At 32.7% G+C, this 24,338-nt stretch overlaps 1 protein-coding gene across 2 annotated transcripts in view; it reads left to right on the forward strand.

The window, feature by feature from the left end:
- The window catches only part of LOC101897747 (DNA-binding protein RFXANK), an 87,901-nt gene that overhangs the window by 27,377 nt on the left and 36,186 nt on the right, over positions 1–24,338 (forward strand). For both annotated transcript variants that reach the window (XR_009343856.1, XR_002194478.2), the window contains exon 4: positions 22,916–22,971. The gene's annotated coding sequence lies outside the window, so the exon portion shown is untranslated. The remainder of the gene's footprint in view (positions 1–22,915; positions 22,972–24,338) is intronic.

The following is a 24,338-nucleotide window of genomic DNA, read 5'->3' on the forward strand; positions in this document are numbered from 1 at the left end:
TTGCACTAAAAATTCACGAACAAAACCGGTTCATAACCGGGTTTTTTTGAACCGATTTTAACAATCATTTTATCATTTCAAAGTGGTGTATTATTATAAATATTCTTAAAAAACGTAACCGGTTATGTGAACCGGAAATTTGGCCACAAAAACCGGTTCATAACCGGTTTTGTTAGACCGAGTTTCAATATGGGAATCATATTAAAGTTTCTGATCCACTGAATAATTATTAGTATTTTTGGGAAACATACCCGGTTATGTGAACCGAAAGTTTGACCACCAGAACCGGGTTTTTTGAACCGAGTTTTAAAAATATCGGCATCATTTTGATATTTCTCAACTAATAAATGATTATAAAAATTCTTAAGCAACGTACCAGCTTATGTAAACCGAAAGATTGACGCAAAACCGGTTCATAACCGGATTTTAGACCCGTTTCTGTTGAACATTTCAAAGTGTATGACATATCTGAACCAATGAATGATCATGAATATTCTTGAGAAACGTACCCGGTTATGTGAACCGAAAAGTTGGCCTTCAAAACCGGTTCATAATCGGGTTTTGTTTATCCTAGTTAAACAATATGGGTGTCATTTTAAAGCGTATGCTGTTTCTTAACCACTGAATGATCATAAGTATTCTTAAGAAACGTACTTGGTTATGTTAACCGAAAATTTGACCGTCAAAACCGGTTTTGTTTATCCAAGTTTAACCATATGGGTATCATTTTAGATTGTACGACATTTCTGAACCAATAAATTGTCATGAATGTTTTTGAAAAAGGTACCCGGTTATGTGAACCGAAAGTTTGATCGTCAGAACCGGTTTTTTTTTAGAACCGAGTTTAAAATATTTTTATCATTTTAAAGTGTTTGCTATTCCTGAACCACTGAATGATCATAATTATTCTTGAGAAACGTTCCCGGTTATGTGAACCGAAAGTTGGGCTCCCCAAAACCGGTTTTGTTTATCCTAGTTTAACAATATGGGTGTCATTTTAAAGCGTTTGCTATTCCTGAACCACTGAATGATCATAAATATTCTTTACAAACGTACCCGGTTATATTAACCGACAATTTGACCACCAAAACCGGTTCATAAACGATTATATTGAACCGAATTTAATAATATCGGTACTACTTTAAAGTGCCTGACATTTGTGAACCAATAAATGATCATAATTATTCTTGAGAAACGTATCCGGTAATGTGAACCGAAAATTTGGCAACGAAAACCGGTTCATAACCGGTTCTGTTACACCGGGCAATATGGGTATCATTTTAAAGCGGATAATATTTCTCAATCAATAAATGATGATAAATATTCTTGAAAAATGTGCCCTGTTATGTGAATTGAGAATTTGGGCACAGAAACCGGTTTATAATCGGTTTTTTTTGAATAGAATTTAAAAATATGGGTATTATTTTAAAGTGCATGATATTCCTGAAACACTGAATGATCATAAGTATTCTTGAGAACCGCATCCGGTTACGTGAACCGAAAATTTGACAACAAAAGCCGGTTCATTACCGGTTTTCTTGAACCGAGTTCAAAAATCTAAATATCATTTTTGTGTATATAAAAATTCCTATCCCATGAAAGATCACAAATGGTCCGAAATTTCTACCCGATTCGGAATTTCACAAGAAAATCGATTATTCGCCATAAGTTTGGCCACAGGTATAGACCCGGTTCTGCTAAACATTTTAAAGTGTCTGCAATTTCTGAATAAATGATTGTGTCTTTTTGAGGAAAGTACTGGGTTATGTGAACCGAAAATTTGTCCCCATGAACCGGTTCATAACCGGTTTTGTTGAACCGAGTTTAGTTAATATGGGTATCATTTTAAAGTGTATGAAAATTCGTATTCCAATGGAAGGTAACAAATCGACGTAAAATTTTAATCGAAACGGTTTTATAGGAAAGACAGCGTTCTTATTGCTGAAAATTTTTAATCCCCAAAAAACTTCAAAAAGTTGAATTTCCAATATGGCTCCATTTGTGTCAATATAAAAAAAATTCTCATACCCTTACCATACCATTGGAACCACTTTTAAAATGATGGGTATATGGTGGATTTGAGAGCATTTTCTGGCCCAACTCTTTTTAGGTATTTTGTCCTTAACCATTCACAAAAGTGACTCAAACATTTTGAGCTACACTTTGTGAGACTTAAGACAGAGCTTTGCAATTTGTTAGAGAGCTCTGGATTGTCGGGTCCATTTTTTGGTGTAGTTCCCATAATTTAATAACATTTTCCATTTATTTCCCCCAAAATGCTGAAAAACCTCCTCGGATCCACGTTTTGATTTAGCTCCTTGATTTTAGTTATGGCAACATTTTCCAATTGTTTTGACTTTGATTGGTTGGTTACTCAGAGCGTAGATTTTTAATGCAGATCCATTTTGTGGCGTTGTGCCCGTATTCAGTTACCTTCCGAGTTATTTTTCACTTATTTTCTATTATATTATTTTCAATTGTTATTTATTTTATTTTGGTAGTTTACAGTTATTTTATTAGCTTCACCCATTTTTATTTGTTTTTTACCTTTTTATTTTATTTTTTTATTATTTATATATTAATTTTATTATTATTGTTTTTATTTCCATATAACTTTAATTTTAAATATTAACACCCTTTACACATTTCCCATTTAAAATCCCCCATGACCCACTGTGAATTTCAATCAAAATATGTACTTCAAAAAAAAAAAGAAAAAACACCAAACAACGAACGAATGAACTCTTCATTTTGTACTTCGTCGTCGTCGTTGTCTTCTTCTTCTAGTAGTTGTACATGCCGCATACTCAGCCGAAGAACAACGACAACAACAAATATCGACCAAGTATAACAATAACAACAACAGAGGAGATACTACTTTTAATAATAGTCTGTCTGGCTCCGAATGCTACACAAAAGCGGCGGCGTTGGCAAAATAGCAGTCAACGTTGGCAGCAGGAATGTCAACGTTTGTTTTTTTTTGTTTATTCGTTTTGTTGTGCTGCAACTGCGCCTCAAACAGCGGTTAATGCCTTCTTAATTTCCTTTTATTGTTTGATTCCTAAATACCAAAGACTTTACACATACACGAACGCACACACACACCCATGGCATCATTGCAAAACATTGGCCTCTCTTTCTCTCTTATAGCCCAAAAAAAAGTACGAGAATGAAACAGAAATTCCATTAAGAAATGTAATGAGAACAAGGGAGAGAAAGAGAGCTAATTACGGAATAGGGGAATTTATAACAGACAACTCTCTCGCAGTGCATTTAATATTACCGAGTTGACAACTACTTTGTACGACGCCAGTGCATTTTGTTCAAGCCGTTATAAGTAGTTACATTTAATTTCCTTTTTTATTTTGAATTTTATGTTTGTTGGCTGGCTGGCCCTTTTTCCACGGAAGAAAACAAAAAGCAGAAAGGGAAAAAGTGAACAAAATAAAACAACATAAATATAAGGTGTTGTCGCCGCCATTCTCATTTATGTTGTTGCTATTCCTCTTCGGCTTTGTTTTTATTGGCATTTCACACAAATTGCAGTTTTTTTTTTGTTTTTGTCGCCGTCGTAGTTGGTGTTGTTGTTGACAATGTGTGGTATTAGCGTAGGTTAGTTATTTTTCTGTTGCATTTTCTTTTTCACAGCAAGGCGGGCAAGCAGTCGGCAGCCAAGCCATCTAGCTGGGTCGGTCGTTGTCTATTCATGGTATGTGGGTATAATTCTTGTTTTGCTGCTGTCGTCGTTGTGCTATTGAATACTCTTGTTGTTTTTTTTTTTTTGCTGTTTTCCTTTGTGTGTATTCTCTGCTGCTGTCACTGGATGGTGTGCTGGATTTTTTAAAATTGGAAACGGGTCGAAATATTTGGAATATTTGTATTCATATTCCGCTGCCTTTATGGTTAATGGTGTGGTCGACCGGGCCGTTGTTTGCCGTCAATGACCGGATGTGTTGTATTTTTTTTTTTGTTTTGCTGCTGCCTGTTGTTGGTGTGTAAAGCACTTGTCAGTTGTTTCTTTTTTTTTTTTTAAACATCTGTCTTCATCGACATTCATCGAGAATATTAGTAGAAGACTATTAAATTTCAATATTCCACATCCTTTTTTGGGTTATTGAAAAAAATTGTTCAGGTGGGGAATCGCCTTAATTTTTGGGAAATTCTTTGTCAAACAGTTGGTGGTTTGGTTTGGATGACATCTGTCAGAATTGAAAAAAAATGGATCAAAAATATAAACAATATATTCCAAAAGGCTTTTTTCGATCCGCTTTTTTCAATAGTAAATCCAATAATTTTTTTTCCATAGAATAGAAGAGACCAGTTATCGAACAGTGTTACTACAAGCATAACGTTGTTATCGAAAAAAAATATCGATAAACTATTAAACAGGAAATTGTAATGCACCACTTGGCTAAGGGATAAATTCTTGTTATCTAAAAGATAACTGTTTCTATAGAAAAGTTATCGATTTTATTTTCTACAGAAAAAATGGTTATCAGACACTTTTTTATAAAAGAAATTGTAATCGATATCATCTTGCTGGAAAATAGTACTTATCGATTACTTTCTTTAACAATTATTAAAGATTATTTTCTTTAAAGAAGAATTTGTTATCCTATATTCTCTTCAAAACAAAAATCCTTATTGATTATTTAAAATTTTGTTATCGTTTATTCAAAGAAATTTTTCGTTGTTTTCTTAAAAAATAGTTATCGATTACTTTCTTAAAAAAATATTGTTATCTATTATTTCCTTTAAAGAAAAAAACCAATCGATTGTTTAAAAATTTTATCAATTTTATTTAATTATCGATATAGATTATTTTTTTTAAAGAAAAAAACGTTATTTAAAATTATTTAGCGATTTTAAAAATATCGATAATTTTCTTTAAACAAATAGTTATCGATTATTTTCTTTCAAAAAATGTTAATGATTAATTAAAAATTGTTATCGATTAATAAAAATCGGTTATTTTTTCTTAAAGAAAAATTGGTTATCAATTATTTTTTTTTTTTAAAGAAAAATTGGTTATCGATTATTTTCTTAAAAAATATATCGATTTTTTAAAAAATTGTTATTAATTATTTAATATTATCAATTACTTTCTTTAGATAAAAATTTGTTTTCGATTATTTAAAAATTGTTATTCATTACTAAAAATCGGTTCTTTTCTTTAAAGAAAAATTCGTTATCGATTATTTAACAAAATTGTTATCAATTATTAAAAATTATCAATTCTTTTCTATAAAAAATGGTAAGAAAAATTCTTTATCGATTATTTAAAAAAAATTAGTTATCAATTAGTTAAGAACATTGTAATCAATTAATAAATATTATCAATTACTTTTTTTAAACAAAAATTTGTTAGCGATAATTTAAAAATTGTTATCGATTACTAAAAATCGGTTATTTTCTTTAAAGAAAAATTTGTTATCGATTGTTTTTTAAAGAAAAATTTGTTATCGATTATTTTTTAAAGAAAATACTGTTACCAATTATTTTCTTTAAAGAAAAGCTAGTTATCGATTATTTAAAATAATTGTTAACGATTATTTTCTTTAAAAAATAATTCTTATCTATCATTTTCTTTGATATTTAATGTTATCGATTATTTAAATTTTTTTTATTGATTTTTAAAAAATTTTTCAATAATTTTCTTATAATATTGTTATCGATTATTTTCATCGTTATCGATAAAAATTGTTATCGATAATTTTCTTTAAAAAATAATTATCGATTACTTAAAAATTGTTATCGATTATTTAAAATTTTTATCGATTATTTTAAAATTTTTATCGACTTTTAAAATTTTTTATCGATTTTTTTAAATATATTCTTTGATACCATATAGGGAAATCGGTTATCGTAACAAAAAATCGTACATTCTTGACAGACAAAATGCAAATTTTATTAGGCTTAATCCCATTATTGTTGGAGGCTTCTATTAACTTTTCTGTTTATAAAATTTGCATCTGAATCATGACGTTTCCATTGAAAAAAAGTTGTTGACTTTTGGATTTCCCAATTCCATACAATGTGGGTTGCTACTGCTTTGCTCATATTTTATTTTTTCTCACTAATTTGCAAAATAGAATAGTGACTAATCAACGCGTGTGTACACACAACCAGCAGATGTCTGTGCCGTTTTTAGATTCATTCAGCGGAGCTGCTCTCGCTGGTGTGTTCTTGTTTTCTCCAGTACATGTGTATGTACACACATGTGTTCCTACTATTTACGATATTTAAATGATTATTTCCGGTTTATTTTATGATTGTTGACGCAATACGGATTTTCGTACATACACGAAAGAGACCAGTCAGCAGTGTTGCCAAGTTGTAAGATTCCTTTTAATTTCGCTAGATTTATCGAAATCAATTCTTTTATAATTGTTCGATTCTGTGTGGGTCTTACTTTTTACCTTGAGTGCATTTCGCTTTGATTAAACAGTACTGCACGCCAACGCTTTTGTCGTTCAGACCCCATTACAGCCATTGCACTGGGCCCCCATATATTGCTTGCAGCATACCGTTATGAAATGAAGCCACAGACAACAAACCGTTACACTTGATTTTCAAATATTTCTCTTCTATTTTGTTTTCAACAGCATTCCCGAACTTCTGCTGCTGCTATCGAAGGCTGGAATTTCTCATGCAATCATTTTGCCTCAGCGTCGGTCCGATAGCGTCGTCATCGTCGTTGCACACAATTCAATCCGTCAGTGAATGTTGTGTTCTCAATATTTTTAATGGTTTTAAAGCGGCGTTTTTGCGTGTGTGTCTGTGTGAGTTGGAGCTGTGCTTTTTTTAATGAATTTTTTTTTATAAAAAAATTTCTTTCATTTCTCTTTTTTTTTGGTTGGCGTCAATTTCTCAGTACGCCAGCACTCACTGTGACCGGTTGGTTGGCTCCCATGTGTTGTTGCTTTCATTCACAACAAATTTTTGTTTCGTCTTTTTTGTTGTTATTGTTTTTCTCAGAAGTCATTGAAATCATTCATTTCGTTGTGGCGTGTTTTGGAGCAGCACCCAGTGTGGCCCCACTGCTGCCGCTCCCCCTTTGTTTGTTTTTGGGGGGATTTAAGGCGTCACCGCCGTCGTCGTCAATGCGCTTGCATTTTGATTGTGTTTCGGTCGTTGGCGTTTCATAGTAAAAACAAAACAAAACAAAAACCGTTGCATGAGAGAGAAATTCCCTTCATTGTAGTAGAGTTTACAACTCTCACAACTGGCATCATCATCGTAAATGTGACGACGGTCGGTCGGCTATGGTGGCATGAATGTGATTTCTTGTTCTTAATCGGGTTGTGTGTAGTTTTTCTGTTTTTTTTTTTTTTTCGTTTTTTCATTTTTGCTCACTTGAATGATGTCGATGTCTGACACAAATTCCCCATATTTTTTAAGTGGTTTTTATTGCGGCTGAATGAACCGACGACGACGACCACGACGATGACAAGATAATCTGTTTTTTACTATTAGATTATGGCTTATTTCCTCAACAATGAATGGAAATTATAACAATAATCAGTAAGAGCAGAAAATATTTGTTATCGAAAGCATGTTTTTTAATGGGAAGTTTATAAAAAAAAAATGTCGAAACATTTTCTCTTTGGAAAAAGGTCGAACAACTTTTGTATAGAAAAAGTGATTATCGAACAACTTTTCTAAAGCAAAAGTTGTTATCGAACCACTTTTTATAGGAAAAGTTGTTATCGAACAACTTTTCTATAGGAAAAGTTGGTATCGAACAACTTTTCTATAGGAAAAGTTGGTATCGAACCACTTTTTATAGGAAAAGTTGTTATCGAATAACTTTTCTATAGGAAAAGTTGGTATCGAACAACTTTTCTATAGGAAAAGTTGGTATCGAACAACTTTTCTATAGGAAAAGTTGGTATCGAACAACTTTTCTATAGGAAAAGTTGGTATCGAACAACTTTTCTATAGGAAAAGTTGGTATCGAACAACTTTTCTATAGGAAAAGTTGGTATCGAACAACTTTTCTATAGAAAAAGTTGGTATCGAACAACTTTTCTATAGGAAAATTTGTTATCGAACAACTTTTCTATAGGAAAATTTGTTATCGAACAACTTTTCTATAGGAAAAGTTTTTATCGAACAACTTTTCTATAGGAAAAGTTGTTATCGAACAACTTTTCTATAGGAAAAGTTGTTATCGAACAACTTTTTGATAGGAAAAGTTGTTATCGAACAACGTTTCTATAGGAAAAGTTGTTATCGAACAACTTTTCCATAGGAAAAGCTGTTATCGAACAAATTTTCTATGAAAAAAAGTTGTTATCGAACAACTTTTCTATAGAAAAAGTTATTATCGAACAACTATTCTATAGAAAAAGTTGTTATCGAACAACTTTTCTATACGAAAAGTTGTTGTCGAACAACTTATCTATACGAAAAAGCTGCTTTCGAACAACTTATCTATACGAAAAGGTTGTTATCGAACAGTTTTTTTTATGGAAAAAGACAACTTTTCTATAGAAATAGTTGTTATCGAACAACTTTTCTAAGGGAAAGTTGTTATCGAACAAATTTTCTTTAGGAAAAAGTTGTTATCGAACTATTTTTCTATGAAAAAGGTGTTATCGAACAACATTTCTATGTAAAAAGTTGTTATCGAGCAACTTTTCTGTAGGAAAAGTTGTTATCGAATAACTTTTCTTTAGGAAATATTGTTATCGAGCTGCATTTCTATGGAAAAATTGTTATCGAACAACTTTTCTTTAGGAAATATTGTTATCGAGCTGCATTTCTATGGAAAAATTGTTATCGAACAACTTTTCTATGGGGAGAGTTGTTATCGAACGACTTTTCTATAGCAAAAGTTCTTATCGAACAACTTTTCAATGAAAAAATTGTTATCGAACAACTTTTTTATGAACTTTTTTATAGGAAAATTTTTATCGAACAACTTTTCTGTGGGAAAAGTTGTTATCGAACAACTTTTCTATAGAAATAGTTGTTATCGAACAACTTTTCTATAGAAATAGTTGTTATCGAACAACTTTTCTATAGAAATAGTTGTTATCGAACAACTTTTCTATAGAAATAGTTGTTATCGAACAACATTTCTATAGAAATAGTTGTTATCGAACAACATTTCTATAGAAATAGTTGTTACCGAACAACTTTTCTATGGAAAAAGTTGTTATCGAACAACTTTTCTATGGAGAAGGTTGTTATCGAACAACTTTTGTATAGAAAAAGTGGTTATCGAACAACTTTTTTATGAAAAAGTTGTTATCGAACAAATTGCTTTAGGAAAAGTTGTTATCGAACAAATTTCTTTAGGAAAAGCTGTTATCGAACAACTTTCCTTTAGGAAATATTGTTATCGAACAGTTTTTTCATGGAAAAGTTGTTATCAAACAACTTTTTTTATGGAAAAAGTTGTTATCGAACAACTTTTCTATTGAAAAGATTGTTATCGAACAACTTTTCTATGGAAAAAGTTGTTATCGAACAACTTTTCTATGGAAAAAGTGGTTATCGAACAACGTTTTTATGAAAAAAGTTGTTATTGAACAACGTTTTTATAAAAAAAGTTGTTATCGAACAACGTTTTTATGAAAAAAGTTGTTATCGAACAACGTTTTTATGAAAAAAGTTGTTATCGAACAACTTTTTTATGGAAAAAGTTGTTATCGAACAATTTTCTATGGAAAAAGCAACTTTTCAGTTGAAAAAGTTGTTATCGAGCGACTTTTTTATAGACAAAGTTGTTATCGAACCACTTTCCTATACGAAAAGTTGTTATCGAACAACGTATCTATACGAAAAAGTTGTTATCGAACATTTTTTTTATGGAAAAAGGTTGTTATCGAACTACTTTTCTATAGGAAAAGTTCTTATCGAACGACTATTGTATGGAAAAAGTTGTTATCGAATAACTTCTCTATTGGAAAATTTGTTATCGAACATCATTTCTATAAAAAAGTTGTTATCGAGTAACTTTCCTATTGGAAAAGTTGTTATCGAACAACTTTTCTATACGAAAAGTTGTTATCGAACCACTTTTCTATACGAAAAGTTGTTATCGAACCACTTTTCTATACGAAAAGTTGTTATCGAGCAACTTTTCTACAGGAAAAGTTGTTATCGAACAAGTTTCCTTTAGGAAAAGTCCTTATCGAAAAACTTTTCTATACGATAAATTGTTATCGAGCAACTTTTCTATACGAAAAGTTTTTATCGAACAACTTTTCGATACGAAAAGTCGTTATCGAAAACATTTTCTGTACCAAAAGTTGTTATCGAACAACTTTTCCTTGTTATCGAACAACTTTTCTATGGAAAAAGTTATCAAAAAACTTTTCCTTCAATTGGACCCTTAAATAGGCATCCTTTTCACTTCCTCCAATAGAATACCTTCCTCAGATCTTCCCGGACTTTCTCCTTAGGCTCTGAAATGTGTTTGCATAAATTCTTTTACAGACAATACAACAGCATAAAATCGTTTGTATGCCAAAGAAATTCCTTCCTCATAAGAAGAGAGACCCACTAAACCATTGGAACATACATGTGCTCTGTGGCGTGGCGGCGTCATTCGTTCGTTCCAACAGACAGCCAGCCATACATACGGTCAACATACCGGTCGGTCGGACGTTCATTCGTCTGGTGTCTATGGATGGCTTTTTACGGTCATCAACATTATTTTTTACATCGAGAATAACAAACACCGACCATTGATCGGCAGCGACGCTGCAACCCAACAACTGCTGCACAACCGGCCTGCAGCGGATGTGAAAGATCTCGGCTACCAAAACAAACATTTACCGGTTAAAAGTTGTTGGTGGGGGTTTGTGTTGTACCGCTTTCTGTTAAGAGCAGGCTAAGAATGCAGTAACAAAACAACATCATCATCATCGCCCGGCATTGTCTCTTCCCTGTTGATATTGTTGTTCGTTTTACCTATTATTATGACGACAAAAGCAAATATAACAACAGCTGCAACAAACAATTTTTAATGTTGTCGATCACCACAACCCAAGTTGTAGTAGCTTCAAGTCGTCGTGGTCGCTCTTCTTCCAAGAATTATAAATGCAGACATAAGTGAAACGAAAACACCAACATGGAAGTCCATGCAGAAGAACTGTACTTTATGTAAGAAGAAGGTGTACGTACATGGTTGGTGGTGGTGTACCACCTTTGCTGTTTTCCAAATTAACACCTGTTACCTCGAAAAACATAACATGTAGGTGTGGTGTCTGTCGTCGTCCACTACATGCACCGTTTTGAGGTGGGGAGATTCTCGAAGAATTGTAATAATTTGTCGAAGTAAAAAATGTGTCAACATTTTGAGGATCCTTGGGTGAAACTCTGTAACATGGATCACGGAGGCGCGGCATAGGTATTCTAATTCCCATCTGGAATCCAGGCAAGCTGTATAAGTTATACTCTCAATGTTCTTTTGTTAATTTTGTCTCATTCTTTTTTATAGGCAGGCAATTTTCAAGAGATACTTCTTTTCGAGAGATCCACTGAGGGAGAATTCTCTAATTTGATTATTGGAAGAATGTATTCGAAGAGGGAGGGATACCGTGAAAATTTTTATTACGGAAAGAGGCTGACTGCTTAAAGACCAAATTTTACCAAACATTTTCTTTGTAAAATGACTGAAAGAGACTCATAACTTCTAGTCTGTTCCGGAACCTGCAAGAATCTACTAGTTTTGCAATTTTCTCCGATATCATAAAGAGAAAATCGGTTATCGTAGTAAAAACTTCCACATTCTTGGAATTCCGGAACAGAACATTAATGGGAGCCCAGGTTATCTCTTTTCTGCCTTCGAAAGACTTTTGGAACTTCTGTTATCCCAGGAAGAGTCAGATAGAAAGCCAATTTCGAAGAAGATCTATACTTAAATTGTATCTAATTGTATCTCATCTGAAGATATATTGAAGATCGGAAGAATGCCCATAACGTTTTTCATTTGTAAAGATTATGTCATAGATCTTCTGTTTATAGAAGTTAAATCCTCCCTCGATGATTTATTCGAAGGCATTCTTTAGACAAAAAGGCAATGTTTTCTATCTGAGGTGTACCTACTATTTATGGATCTGTTTGAAATAGCTGTCCATAAAGATATACCTTTTTAAGGCTCTTGGGAAAGGTTTGTTTTCATAATTAGCATTCCTTAATGGCCTATAGAAAGACTTCCACCCATGGACCAAGAGTCTCTATATAAGACCTTGAATTGGATAAGCTTTGTTTTCATAACGATCATACCTTAAAGGCCTAGACGAAGACTTCCACCTATAGACCTATAGTCTCTATATAAGACCTTGAGTTGATCCACGGAAGATACTTTCAATATTCAAAACTTTTGACAAGTTTCATACAGTAAGGATGATTTCCAGGTTTATAAGGAATTTTTCACACCTGTATTATAACCACGTAGTTAGAGCGGGCCAGGGCCCAAAATTATAATTTTTTTGATTATTATACTCTCAGCCATATGGCTAGAGAGGGTAGGGTATATATCATTTGATACGGCCAAAACGTGCCTCATCGAAAATAACTGTTTTAGACACTAGGTCTCTTTGGACCAATCCATTTCAGGATATTTGGTGTCGATCTAGCGATGTCCGTCCGTCTTTCTGGCAGGCTGGTGCGCACAATTACTCTCGAAGGGAATATCCGATTTGATCCAAACTTGGTATATTGTAATATTATTTTCAAACATACATGGAGTTCTGAGATGGGCAACATAGGTCCACTCCTTCTTGTACCTCCCACATAAAATGTCGGATTTTTCAAAGAAAATATTTTTCAGCATAGAAAGCGAAAGTATGGTCCGATTTTGCTCCAACTTTGCGAATCCTAATATTTGCATCAGTGCTAGGTCAGGTCCGTAAATGGATAATATCGAACCATTCCATCAAGTACCTCCCCCATAAAATAATTCTAACTCTTATAAAATGTGATGGAGGAGTCCGATTGGCTTCAAATTATACACATCACAATATTTTTATTAAACCAAGGTCTGGTGTGAAGATGGGATGCATCGGTTTACTCCTTCTAGTACCTATCCCACAAAGGGTCAACATTTTGAATATTCATGAAGCTCGTACCTCCCCCAAAAAAGGTCAAAGTTTTGAGCAACCAAAACGATTATAAAAAAGTGACCAAATGTATTTTTACCTTTTTATATTTTGTTTTGCATTTCGGCGATTTTTTAGATTTTGGCGATGTTTTTATACCCTCCACCTTGGAAAGGAGGGTATATAAGTTATATAAGTCATTCCGTTTGTAACATCTTCAAAAATATTCGTCTTAGACCCCATAAAAAATATATATTCATAATCAGCATAAAATTCTAAGTCGATTTAACGATGTCCGTCTGTCTGTCCGTCCATCTGTTGAAATCACGATACAGCCCACATTATTTGATGTAGAGCGCTAAAATTTAGCAGAGCAATTTGCATTGTGTCTAGGATGGTTGGTATTGAAAATAAAATATATCGGTCGACGTTCTGGTATAGTCCCCATATAACGGTACCTCCCGATATTCGGTATTTTGATGATTTATGCCACATCTTTTCACGGATTTGTCTGAAATTGGTATTTGTAGGTCATAGCGGGTCCCTGGCAAGACATTGCATGTATAGGCCCACGTTGTAGTATTGCCCCCATATAAAGGTACCTCCCGATATTCGGTATTTTAGTTTTTTTTTGCCACATTTTTTCACGGATTTGTCTAAAAATTGGTATTTGTGGGTCATAATGGCTTCCAGCTCCGGTGGCGAAACATTGCATGTATGGGTCCATGATTTGGTATAGCCCCCATATAACGGTAACTCCCGATATTCGGTATTTTGATGGTTTTTGCCACATTTTTCCACTGATTTATCTAAAAATTGGTATTTGTGGGTCATAATGGGTCCTAGTTCGTGTGGCGAAACATTGTAATTATAGGTCCACGTTTTGGTGTAGCCCCCATATAACGGTACTCCCGATATTCGGCATCTTAATGGTTTTTGCCACATTTCTTCTAATGTTTCTTTTACCCTAAGGTGGAGGGTATTAAAAGTTTGGCCCGGCCGAACTTAATGTATTTTATTTGTTTTTACTTTATTTTTGTCATTTTTTTCCCATTTGACACTTTTTATATTTTAGCAATTTTTTTGGTTATTTTTATACTTTTGTTGTTTTTTTATTTTTGCATTGAACAAAATAATTTTTTTTTTAATTTCGGTATTTTCTTACATTTGGCGATTTTTTTTATTTTTGGGTCATTTTAAACCAAATTGTTATTTTTTACATTTCGGCGATTTTTTATACTTTTTTTTATAATTTTTTACATTTTGGCGTTTTTTTAATTTCGGCGATTTTTTTGTAATTTTTTACATTTTGGCGATTTTACTACTATTATATTTTTAATTTTTTTATATTTCGGCAATTTTTTATTTTTATTTCGTCATTTTTTACATTTTGGCGATTTATTTTTTTTTTGTTTGTATTTTATTTTACATCTTTTCGTAGTAAGTCCCAAATGGCATCACTCCTCCGATTAGTCTTCCCTTGAATAGTGCGAACCACCTTATTGATTTTTGTCGTTTTTGTGAGGAGAACAAAACCAGGCAGCGTCATTGGCCTTTTATCCTACAAAAAAAGAACAAATAAACCAAGTACACAAACCATTCTTTCAATACAAATAACTACTTTTCTTCTTCTCTCATTATTGCAAAGAATTTACTTATGTCTCTCTCTCACGAGTTTATTTTCTTCATTCATTTGGTGGGTCTCTTAAGCATTTCCTGTTTTTATGGCGATTTCCTGTTTATAAAAACGGGGAGATATTTTCATGTGTGTGTGATTCTTCATTTTGTGTGTGTGTGAGAGAGAGAGAAAAAGAACGGAACACAATTTTTCCACACCATGGCGTTTCGTTTCGTTCATTTTCATTCCATTTCTTTGCATTCCCTGTTCTTTGCTTTTCATTCCCGTGTGTTGCGTCTCTCGCTCTCATTATGTTTCGTATCCATTGTTTTGTGTCTCTTTTTCCCTCACGTTTCATATGCCTTACATATGTTTCTCTTTCGCTCTACGACGCGGTTGTCCATTCATTATGCTAACTGTGCGCCGGCGAGTGTGTATGTTTTGACTTTGTTTTTTTTCTTCTTTTCGTTTATTTGTTTTTTTTTCTTCTTTTCGTTTATTTGTTTTTTTTTCTTCTTTTCGTTTATTTGTTTTTTTTTCTTCTTCTTCTTCGTCGTCTGTTCTTTCATTTTGTGTGTATATTTATTCATAGTAAGTTTTATAGTATTTTTGTTGTGTACTGTACTGTTGTGTGTTATATTTTCATTAAAAAATATGATTCTGCTGCTGGCGCAGAGGAGAGTCAACATCAGCAGCAGAGGAATCACAACATGAGAAATACACACAAAGGCGGGCAGGCACACACACAGCACTCTCGGCATTACCAACCACACGAAGAAGTGTTTTTCAATGCCGGTTCCTCGTTGTTGTTCGTTGTGTGGTTTTGCTGTAGTATGTGCGTTGTTGTTGATGCTTCTTCTTCTTATTATCCCTGTTGGTTGGGTTTGTTGTAAATATTTTGCCGTTTTTTGTTATTATAAACGTTTTCTTCATCAGTTTTCGTTGGATTGTTTTGTTTTTTTTTCTTCTGGTTTCTCGTTGATGTTGTTGATCTCTCCTTCGTCTCTTGCCCCGGCCGCTCTCTCTGCGTTTTCTGGTTTAGGCGCGTCTCTTGCACTCTACTCTACTAAACAGGCATTTGTTTATGTTTTGCTGGCTGGCCGTGTCATGCATGTACAGTTTTGTTATTTGTTGTTTATATGCACTAGGCCGCCGCCGCCGCCGGTTAGCCAGCCTGCTGCAAATTCATGCTGTGTTGTTGGGGTTCATTGTTTGTTTTGTTGTGTTTTGCAATTTATGAATTGTTTTGATGTGTTTTTCTTTTTCCCTTTCGCCCAGTTGTCCTTTTTGGTGTGTATGCATTGTTTTTTTTTCTTTTCTTCTCGGTATTCGTTGGGCCTGGTTTGTTTACATTTTTAAGTTGAACATTTTTTTTGCATTTCTTCTTTGTCATTTATTTTCGCTTATGTGTATCACCGGCTCTTGAAAGCTCTTTGGGGGTATATGTGTTCGTGTGTGTGTTTTCCCTCGGAATTTTTACTATTTTATATTGTGGCAGGGCCACATATGAAACAAAAAAAAAAAAATAAAATGAAATTGGCGGCGGAAGCCTCATCAATTTGTGAAAGGGTTGCCAACTTAAAAAACAATTTAAAAAGTGTCAGCCGGGTTTGCCGACAGATGCATGTCCACTCAGCCAATTTTCGTTTATTTAAATGTATTTTGTCTTATGATTATGGAGTAGGTTCCGAAGTAATGGTCCAATATTGTCCATTTCTTATTGGACCTTAATAAATATGAATATTCAGGGGTAGGTACCAGAAGGAGTGGACCAATATATCATCCCATCTTCACAGCAGATCTTGGGTTAATAAAAATATTGTGATGTGTGTAATTTGATTCGGATTATCGTTTCTCTTTCTGTGCAGAAAATTTTTTTTTTTTTAAATTTTGACCCTTTGATTGGGGGGAGGTGCCAGAAGGAGTAGACCCGATATTGCTTCCTATCTCCGAACTCGATCTATGTTTGACAATAATTTTACGATGTGTACCAAGTTTTAAATCAAATCGGAAACTCCCTTTGAGAGTTATCGTGGGCAACAAGGATGGACTAACGGACATCGCTAGATCGACTCCAAATGTTCTGAAACGGATTTTGTCCAAAGACACCCAGGGTGTTAAATCATTATTTCGATGAGGCACGTTTTGGCCGCATCAAATGATCTCTCTAGCCACATGGCTGAGGGTATAAAAATTCACCTTTTGTAATTTCACTGAAAAATTTCCATGGCCTTTGCCCCTCCCCCGGTTAATTTTTTTTTTTTTTTTTTTTTTTTTTTAATTTTTTATTTTTATTTTCTTTTACATTTTTTTTAATTTATTTTATTTTTTTTATTTTTTATATTTTATTTTTTTTTAATTTTTTATTTTATTTATTTTTTATTTTATTTATTTTTTATTTTATTTATTTTTTATTTTATTTATTTTTTATTTTATTTTTTTTTATTTTATATATTTTTTTTATTTTATTTATTTTTTATTTTATTTTTTTTTTTAATTTAATTTTTTTTTTTAATTTAATTTTTTTTTTTAATTTTATTTTTTGAATTTTTTTCCAATTGAACTCTGGCGCGACCAAGCTTTGGGAGTGCAAGAACCCAAAACAAATAATAGGGCGCCATACTTTTGGTACGATGTTGTGTGTGTTTGTTGTTATTGTTGTTGTTTTGTATTGCAAAACATAATAAAGTGTATTACGTTGGTTTGCATTCTGCCTTTCCTCTCTCTCTCATAGCGTCTTCTCTTCTTCTTCTTTCTTGCCATATATGTTTTGTGTGTGCTGTTATTGTTGTTATTATTATTATGAAGCTATTCCTTCATTTTGTTTTTCTTCCCAAAGATTGGTGTGTTGTTCTTGTTGTTGTTATTGTCAATGTGTTGTTGTTTTCAATAAGGTTGTTTGTTCCTTCATTGGTTAGTTCATCCGTTGTTGTTGCTGTTGTTTTTGTCTTTACTTCCACATTGCGTATATAGAGGAGTAGTATTTTTGTTATTCCTCCGTCTGTCTGCCGATCGGTCTGTCCGCCATGTCGCGTCACATCGTATCGTATCGCATCGCATTAAATAGGTAGTTGTTGCAATTGTCGTTGTTGTTTTGTTTTTGTCTGCATTATTGGCTGGCTGGTTGTTTTGAACCGGCAAAAAAAACCCCAGCCAAACACAAGAAGACAAGCAAAATATTTTTGCTGTTGTTGTTGTTGCTGCTGCTGTTGTTATTGTTGATTTCAGTTCAATGCCCCTGTTTTATAAAAAGGAGGGAAATGCCACAGCCAGCCAGCCAGCCACACACATGTTTAGGTATATTTGTTGTGAGAGTGTGTGCATGTGTGTGTGTGTGAACCATACATAAAATTCGAAAACAACATAAATGGGTAGAAGAGACGACGAGACTATGACAATATAATGTCATTTATGTTATTGTTTTAATAAACTTCTCTTGTAGTGCGCTGTCATGAACAGGAACGTTTTTATAGGTGGTGGAGAGAAACAGGGGAAAAAGAGAGAGAAAATATTGGATTTATGGAAACAAAAATTGTTTTGTCTTTTTGGTGGACCTTTGGAAGATCCTCTAAATAAATAAATATTTAAAAAAAAATTAAAAAAAAATAATTTAAAACAAAACAATTAAAAAAAATATTAAAACAAATATTAAGAAAAATATTAAAAAAATATTTAAAAAAATATTTAAAAATAAATATTAAAAAAATTAAAACAAATATTTAAAAAAAAAATATTTAAAAAATTTTTAAAATATTGTTACAAATGTAAATTCTATAAAAACGAGCCCGAGGTCTTTGTTGTTGTTTAATTATTTATTATTTTCGATATTTCGTCCTCCAACGGAAGACATCATCAGGAACAATACTGTTTAAACATATAACAAAATTTTACAAAATATCGCCAAGCTTCGACGCCGACCTTGTGTTGTTGTCATCTAAAAATCAAATTTTAAAATATTTAAAAAAAAATAATTAAAAAGAAAACATTTAAAAAAATAATTAAAACAAAAAAATATTTAAATAAAATCTCCAAGAGAGATTTTTTTTAAATCTTTGTTTGAAATTTGACTGCATATTTTTTTTATATAAAAGCTATGTTTGAGACACTTTTAAATTGTTTCTTCCAAATAAATTTATTTAAAAAAACCATTTTAATAAACTTCTCTTGTAGTGCGCTGTCATGAACAGGAACGTTTTTTATAGGTTGTGGAGAGAAGCGGGAGAAAAAGAGGGGGGAAGATATTGGATTTATGGAAACACAAATTGTTTTGGCTTTTTGGAGATCCTCTAAATAAATAAATAAATATTTAAAAAAAAATTTAAAAAAAATAATTAAAAAATATTAAAAAAATATAAACAATAATTAAAAAATATTTAAAAATAAATATTAAAAAATAAAAAAAAAAAAAATAAAAAAATATAAAAAATATAAAAAATATAAAAACTATTAAAAAACTATTAAAAAAATAATAAAAAAAGATTAAGAAAAAATATTAAAAAAATAATTAAAAATTATTTAAAACAAATATTTAAATAAAATCCCCAAGAGAGGTTTTTTTTAAATCTTTGTATGATTTTTGACTGCGTAAAAAATTTTTTAAATAAAAACCCTATTTGAGACTGTTTTAAATTGTTTCTTCCAAAAACAGTTTCCACATCGTGTGAGAGTCATGTGTAAAGTAATTTTTTCATATTTTATAATTAACACATTTTTTTTTGGTTTATAGACTTTTGAAAGATCCTCTAAAGAAATCAATATTTTTTGAAAAAAAAAAAAAATAAATAAATAAGTAAATAAATAAAAATACCCGTAAGAGAGGTGTTCTCTTTAAAAATATAGGTATTTAAAAATTTTGAAATTCGATAAAAAATATATAGGTATATATTTTTTTTATAAAAAACCTTCAAAAAATCTACTTAAAAAACATTGAAAAACAATTCCCAAAGGCAATGTAAAGTTAATCTTTCTGCATTTATGTTCATCATTTTTTATAACATACTTTGAGGCGTTTCACTCAACTGGTTATCTGAAAGAAAACACTTGGTTGTAATTCGTATACATTTATATTTTCATAGCATAATTTTAATAAAAAATATAATTTATGTATATTATATAACATAGAACACCATATATATAAGGACTCTTTAAACCAAAACCGTTTCAGGACATTTGGAGTCGATTTAACGATGTCCGTCCGTCTGTTTGCTGGCTGGTGCGCGCACAATAACTCTTGAAGGGAGTATCCGATTTGATCGAAACTTGGTACACCGTAATATTATTGTCAAACTCGGATCGAGTACGGAGATGGGCAATATCGGTCCACTCCTTTTGATACCTTCCCCACAAAATGTCAACATTTTCAAGGAAAATAATTTTGCTGCACAGAAAGTGAAAGAATAATCCGATTTTACTCCAACTTTGCAAATCTTAATATTTGCAGCAGTGCTATGTCTGGTGTGAAAATGGACAAAATCGACCCACTCCATTAAGTACCTCCCGTACAAACTGGCAAAATTTTGTATAGTTCTAACTCTTATAAAGTGTGATGTAGGTGTCCGATTGTCTTCAAATTACACACATAACAATATTTTTATTAAACCAAGGTATGGTGTGAAGATGGTAGAGATCGGACCATTCCTTCTGGTACCTCCCCCACAAAGGGTTAAAGTTTTGAATATTCATGAGGCTCATAAAACACGAAATTGACATCCGATTCGATTCAGACTTGGCATATCTCAATATTTCCATCAACTCAAGATCTGTTATAAAGATGGTAGAGATTGGACCATTCCTTCTGGAACCTCCCCCACAAAGGATCAAAATTTTGAATAACCAAAACGCGTATAAAATCCGAAATTAGCATCTGGTTCTCTTTAAATTTCACACATTACAATATTTTTATTAATCCAAGGTATGGTGTGAAGACGGTAGAGATCGGACCATTCCTTCTGGTACCTCCCACACAAAGGGTCAAAGTTTTGAATATTCATGAAGCTCATAAAACGCAGAATTAACGTCCAATTCCATTCCGGACTTGACACATCCTAATATTTCTATCAACACAAGATCTGTTATAAAAATGCTACAGATCGGACCATTCCTTCTGGTACCTCCCCCACAAAGGGTCAAAATTTTGAATAACCAAAACGATCATAAAATCCGAAATAAGCATCCGGTTCTCTTCATATTTTACACATCCCATTATTTTACTAACACAAGATCTGCTGTGAAAATGGGATATATCGGCGCACTCCCTCTGGTACCTTCCCCACAAAGGGTCAAAATTTTGAATATCCATGACGCTTATAAAACCACGAAATTAACATTCGATTTCATTCCAGACTTGGTACATCTCAATATTTTCATCAACACAAGATCTTTTGCAAAGATGATAGAGATCGGACCATTCCTTCTGGTACCTCACCCACAAAGGGTCAACGTTTTGAATAACAAAAACGATTATAAAATCCGAAATAAGCATCCGATTCTCTTCATATTTCACACATCTCATTTTTTTACTACTACAAGATCTGCTGTGAAAATGGAATATATCGGTCCTACTCCTTCTGGTACCTCACCCACAAAGGGTCAAAATTTTGAATATCCATGAAACTTATATAACACGAAATTAACATTCGATTCCATTCCAGACTTCGTATATCTCAATATTTCCATTAAGACAATATCTGTTATAAATATGGTAGAGATTGGACCATTTCGCCCTCCACATAACCTTTAATTTTCAAAGTTAACCTTTTCTCCACTTACTGGCACACCTTCTCCCCTATAGTCCCTATAATGACATGCTTTCTTCTTCCAGCACCCACGACTTCAATATTTAATATTTCTCCCCACCTTTCCTTCAATATTTCAATTTCAAATTTTAATCGAATTTTCCTGTCTACTACGAATCGAGTCGTATATTAAGATAAGAGTTATGGAAAAAATATAGTGATTAAAATTCAATTATAAAAAATCTTGCAACGAAGAAGAAGATGGAAATGATTTCCATTTTCTTGGCTGCCTAGACTCAGACAGACAGGCATGCTCTGGAGGAACAAGGATTTTTGTTTAATACACAAATGATGGGCGGCATGTTAAAAGGGGTTCCCCTTCCCCCCTTCCCCCCTTCTCCATCCTTACAAATTTGAAATCGCTTTTAAAATTTATTGTCATCAGCAGCATCATCGGCTCGCTGTACATTAGAGAAAATTTGTCTTACCCTTTCTCCTCCTTTTTGTGTCAACTTTGTTATACCCTTCATTTTTCTTTAAGTCCTTTATTTCCTCATCTACATGTGTACATAGATGTCGTCTTTCCCATGATGCCACCAGGATGTCTTTTTGTGCTGCTTCCCTGCCTGCCACCCGTATGTCACAACTTCTTAGTTGTTGTCATATCTCTTTAAAAGTTGTGAAAATCAAATTAGTAGCTATGAAATGAGAGCGAGAGAGAGAGAGAGTGGTGAGAATGGGGGAAAATATGAATAAAAAAATACAAAATACATTAATGTTTAAAAAAACATAAATTTTCAATTCATGGAAGGGTGGGGATTGTATCTGAAAAAAAAAATTCAATAACGATTGAGGAGGAAAAATTCTCTTGAAGGCATTTTAATGGCCAACATTTTGGTGGTCTTGTATGCCAATATGTCTTCCTTATATATGCTTCCAAAGATACCTCCTAGGATACTTCTATAGAGAGTGTAGTCCTAAAAATTTTTAAATTAGGTATTGAATAAAATTCACAAGTCGTATAATTTATAATTTTTTCTTTAATTCACAAGTGATGCTAGAAAACAGGTATGCTTCTTTAAAAAAATTTAAATTTTCAATTCAAGTGTCTCCTGGGGTACATTTCAACAAGAAATAGTCCTTCACAGGAAAACTCTTCAATTCGAAAATCTACCTTTAAATCGTTGTCAGGCTTTGCTAAGAAAAACAAATTTAACACTCTAAACAACCTATATTTCCAAGGCCTGCATAAGGTCGGTAAGGAAGATTACTTTTGACAACGATTTGACAATAAACTTTGTGGATTTCGCTCTATTGTGATAGGACTATCTTTAAAGTTCAAGTCACAATTGTGTTTTTTGGCAGCAAACTTGGTTGTCAGATGGGCTTCCTGGCCTGGACTTTATATAGGCCTTGTTCTTTGCAAAAATTTCAATAATTACATTTTTTTAATATTTATACCATGATTTGTACTAATTTCTTTTTATATTATCTTCTATTTTTAGACTATCACAATTTCGGTGTGTAATATATCTCCAGGAAAATTCCCCGCTTTAAGAAGGTAAGTGTGTGCTGTAAAATAAATAATGGACTACTTATAATCTTCTTTTCAAAATTCAGTCTTTAAATAATTTTCATCATCACTGGAGGTCAAGCTGGGTTTTGTTTGTATGCTGAGTACCGCCAAGCTATCTCCCTGCAACAAGAGGAAATTTGCAAAATAGTAAAAAATCTTTTATAAGATTCTTTTCTCAAAGTCGTCATGGATTATGTTATCTCTGGAAGTCATTGAATCACCATTTTCAAGCTTATATTAGGGTGCATTTTTATGATCACATTTTTAAAAGCCTTTGGATCAAGAAGGGCTTTTTCCGACAGGCCTGCTGAATAGTATTCACACTAATGGAAGAATTTTAAAGTGTGTTCAACACATCATCATTTCACAGTCATATGTAGAGACTGTTTATGATTTATGTTGAGGATTTTTGTAGCATGTTTTTAGGTGTTCCCATGCTTTTTGTATAAAGTAGAAGTATAGTTTAAATATAGTATAGTTTGAGTGCCTATGGCTTTATAGTAGAGCATATTGTTTATATTGTAAAAAAAACTTTTTTATTATTATTTTTAAAAATTAAAAATTGTTGGGAGAGCTCAAAAGTATGTTACAAAAATTCTACATATATATATGAAAGTAAAAAAAATCACCTTACATATGACTTGAACATGCTGTGTAAACTTATTATAATACAGAGATAAGAAAGCCCATAACATTCCATTTTTATGAAGGCCTTAAAATTCAGATGTCAATATAAGATGTTGACACAAGGCAGCCTACAAATCAGATCTTAATAGTATTCCCACAAAAATCAATGAATTACTATAGAGACAATAACATCGACGCCCTTAGAAAACGTCATACTGAACTTAACATCCACTTGACGCATGTTTGATTCTGTCCTCTTCGGGGAGCATGGCTGCAAATTCAATAAACAGTCTCGAACAGTTAGCGGGTCTTGGGTGGAGCCTCGCTTAAATACCCGCGTGCAAATTTCCCTTAGACTAAAATAGCCAAACCTCTGTGCTGGTCCCCACATAAAGAGTATCTCCTAATGTTAAGCGATCACGATCACGCTGGAATGTTAAGCGTAAAACGTCCATCAGTGCTGCAGAATATGCTAGCATGCAGGCTGATGCTGGAAATCTCATGGATATCCCATTTGAATGATTGAATTGTTTTTATACCCTCAGCCATATGGCTAGAGAGGGAATACATCATTTGATACGGCCAAAACGTCTTTTTGGACGAAATCCGTTTCAGGACATTCGGAGTCGATTTGTCTCTGTCTTGCTGGTGCGCACGATAAGTATCCGATTTGATCCAAATTTGGTACATTGTAATATTATTATCAAACTTATATTGAGTTCGGA

Source organism: Musca domestica, unplaced genomic scaffold (assembly GCF_030504385.1).
Source record: "Musca domestica strain aabys unplaced genomic scaffold, Musca_domestica.polishedcontigs.V.1.1 62, whole genome shotgun sequence".
NCBI classification, from domain to species: domain Eukaryota; kingdom Metazoa; phylum Arthropoda; class Insecta; order Diptera; family Muscidae; genus Musca; species Musca domestica.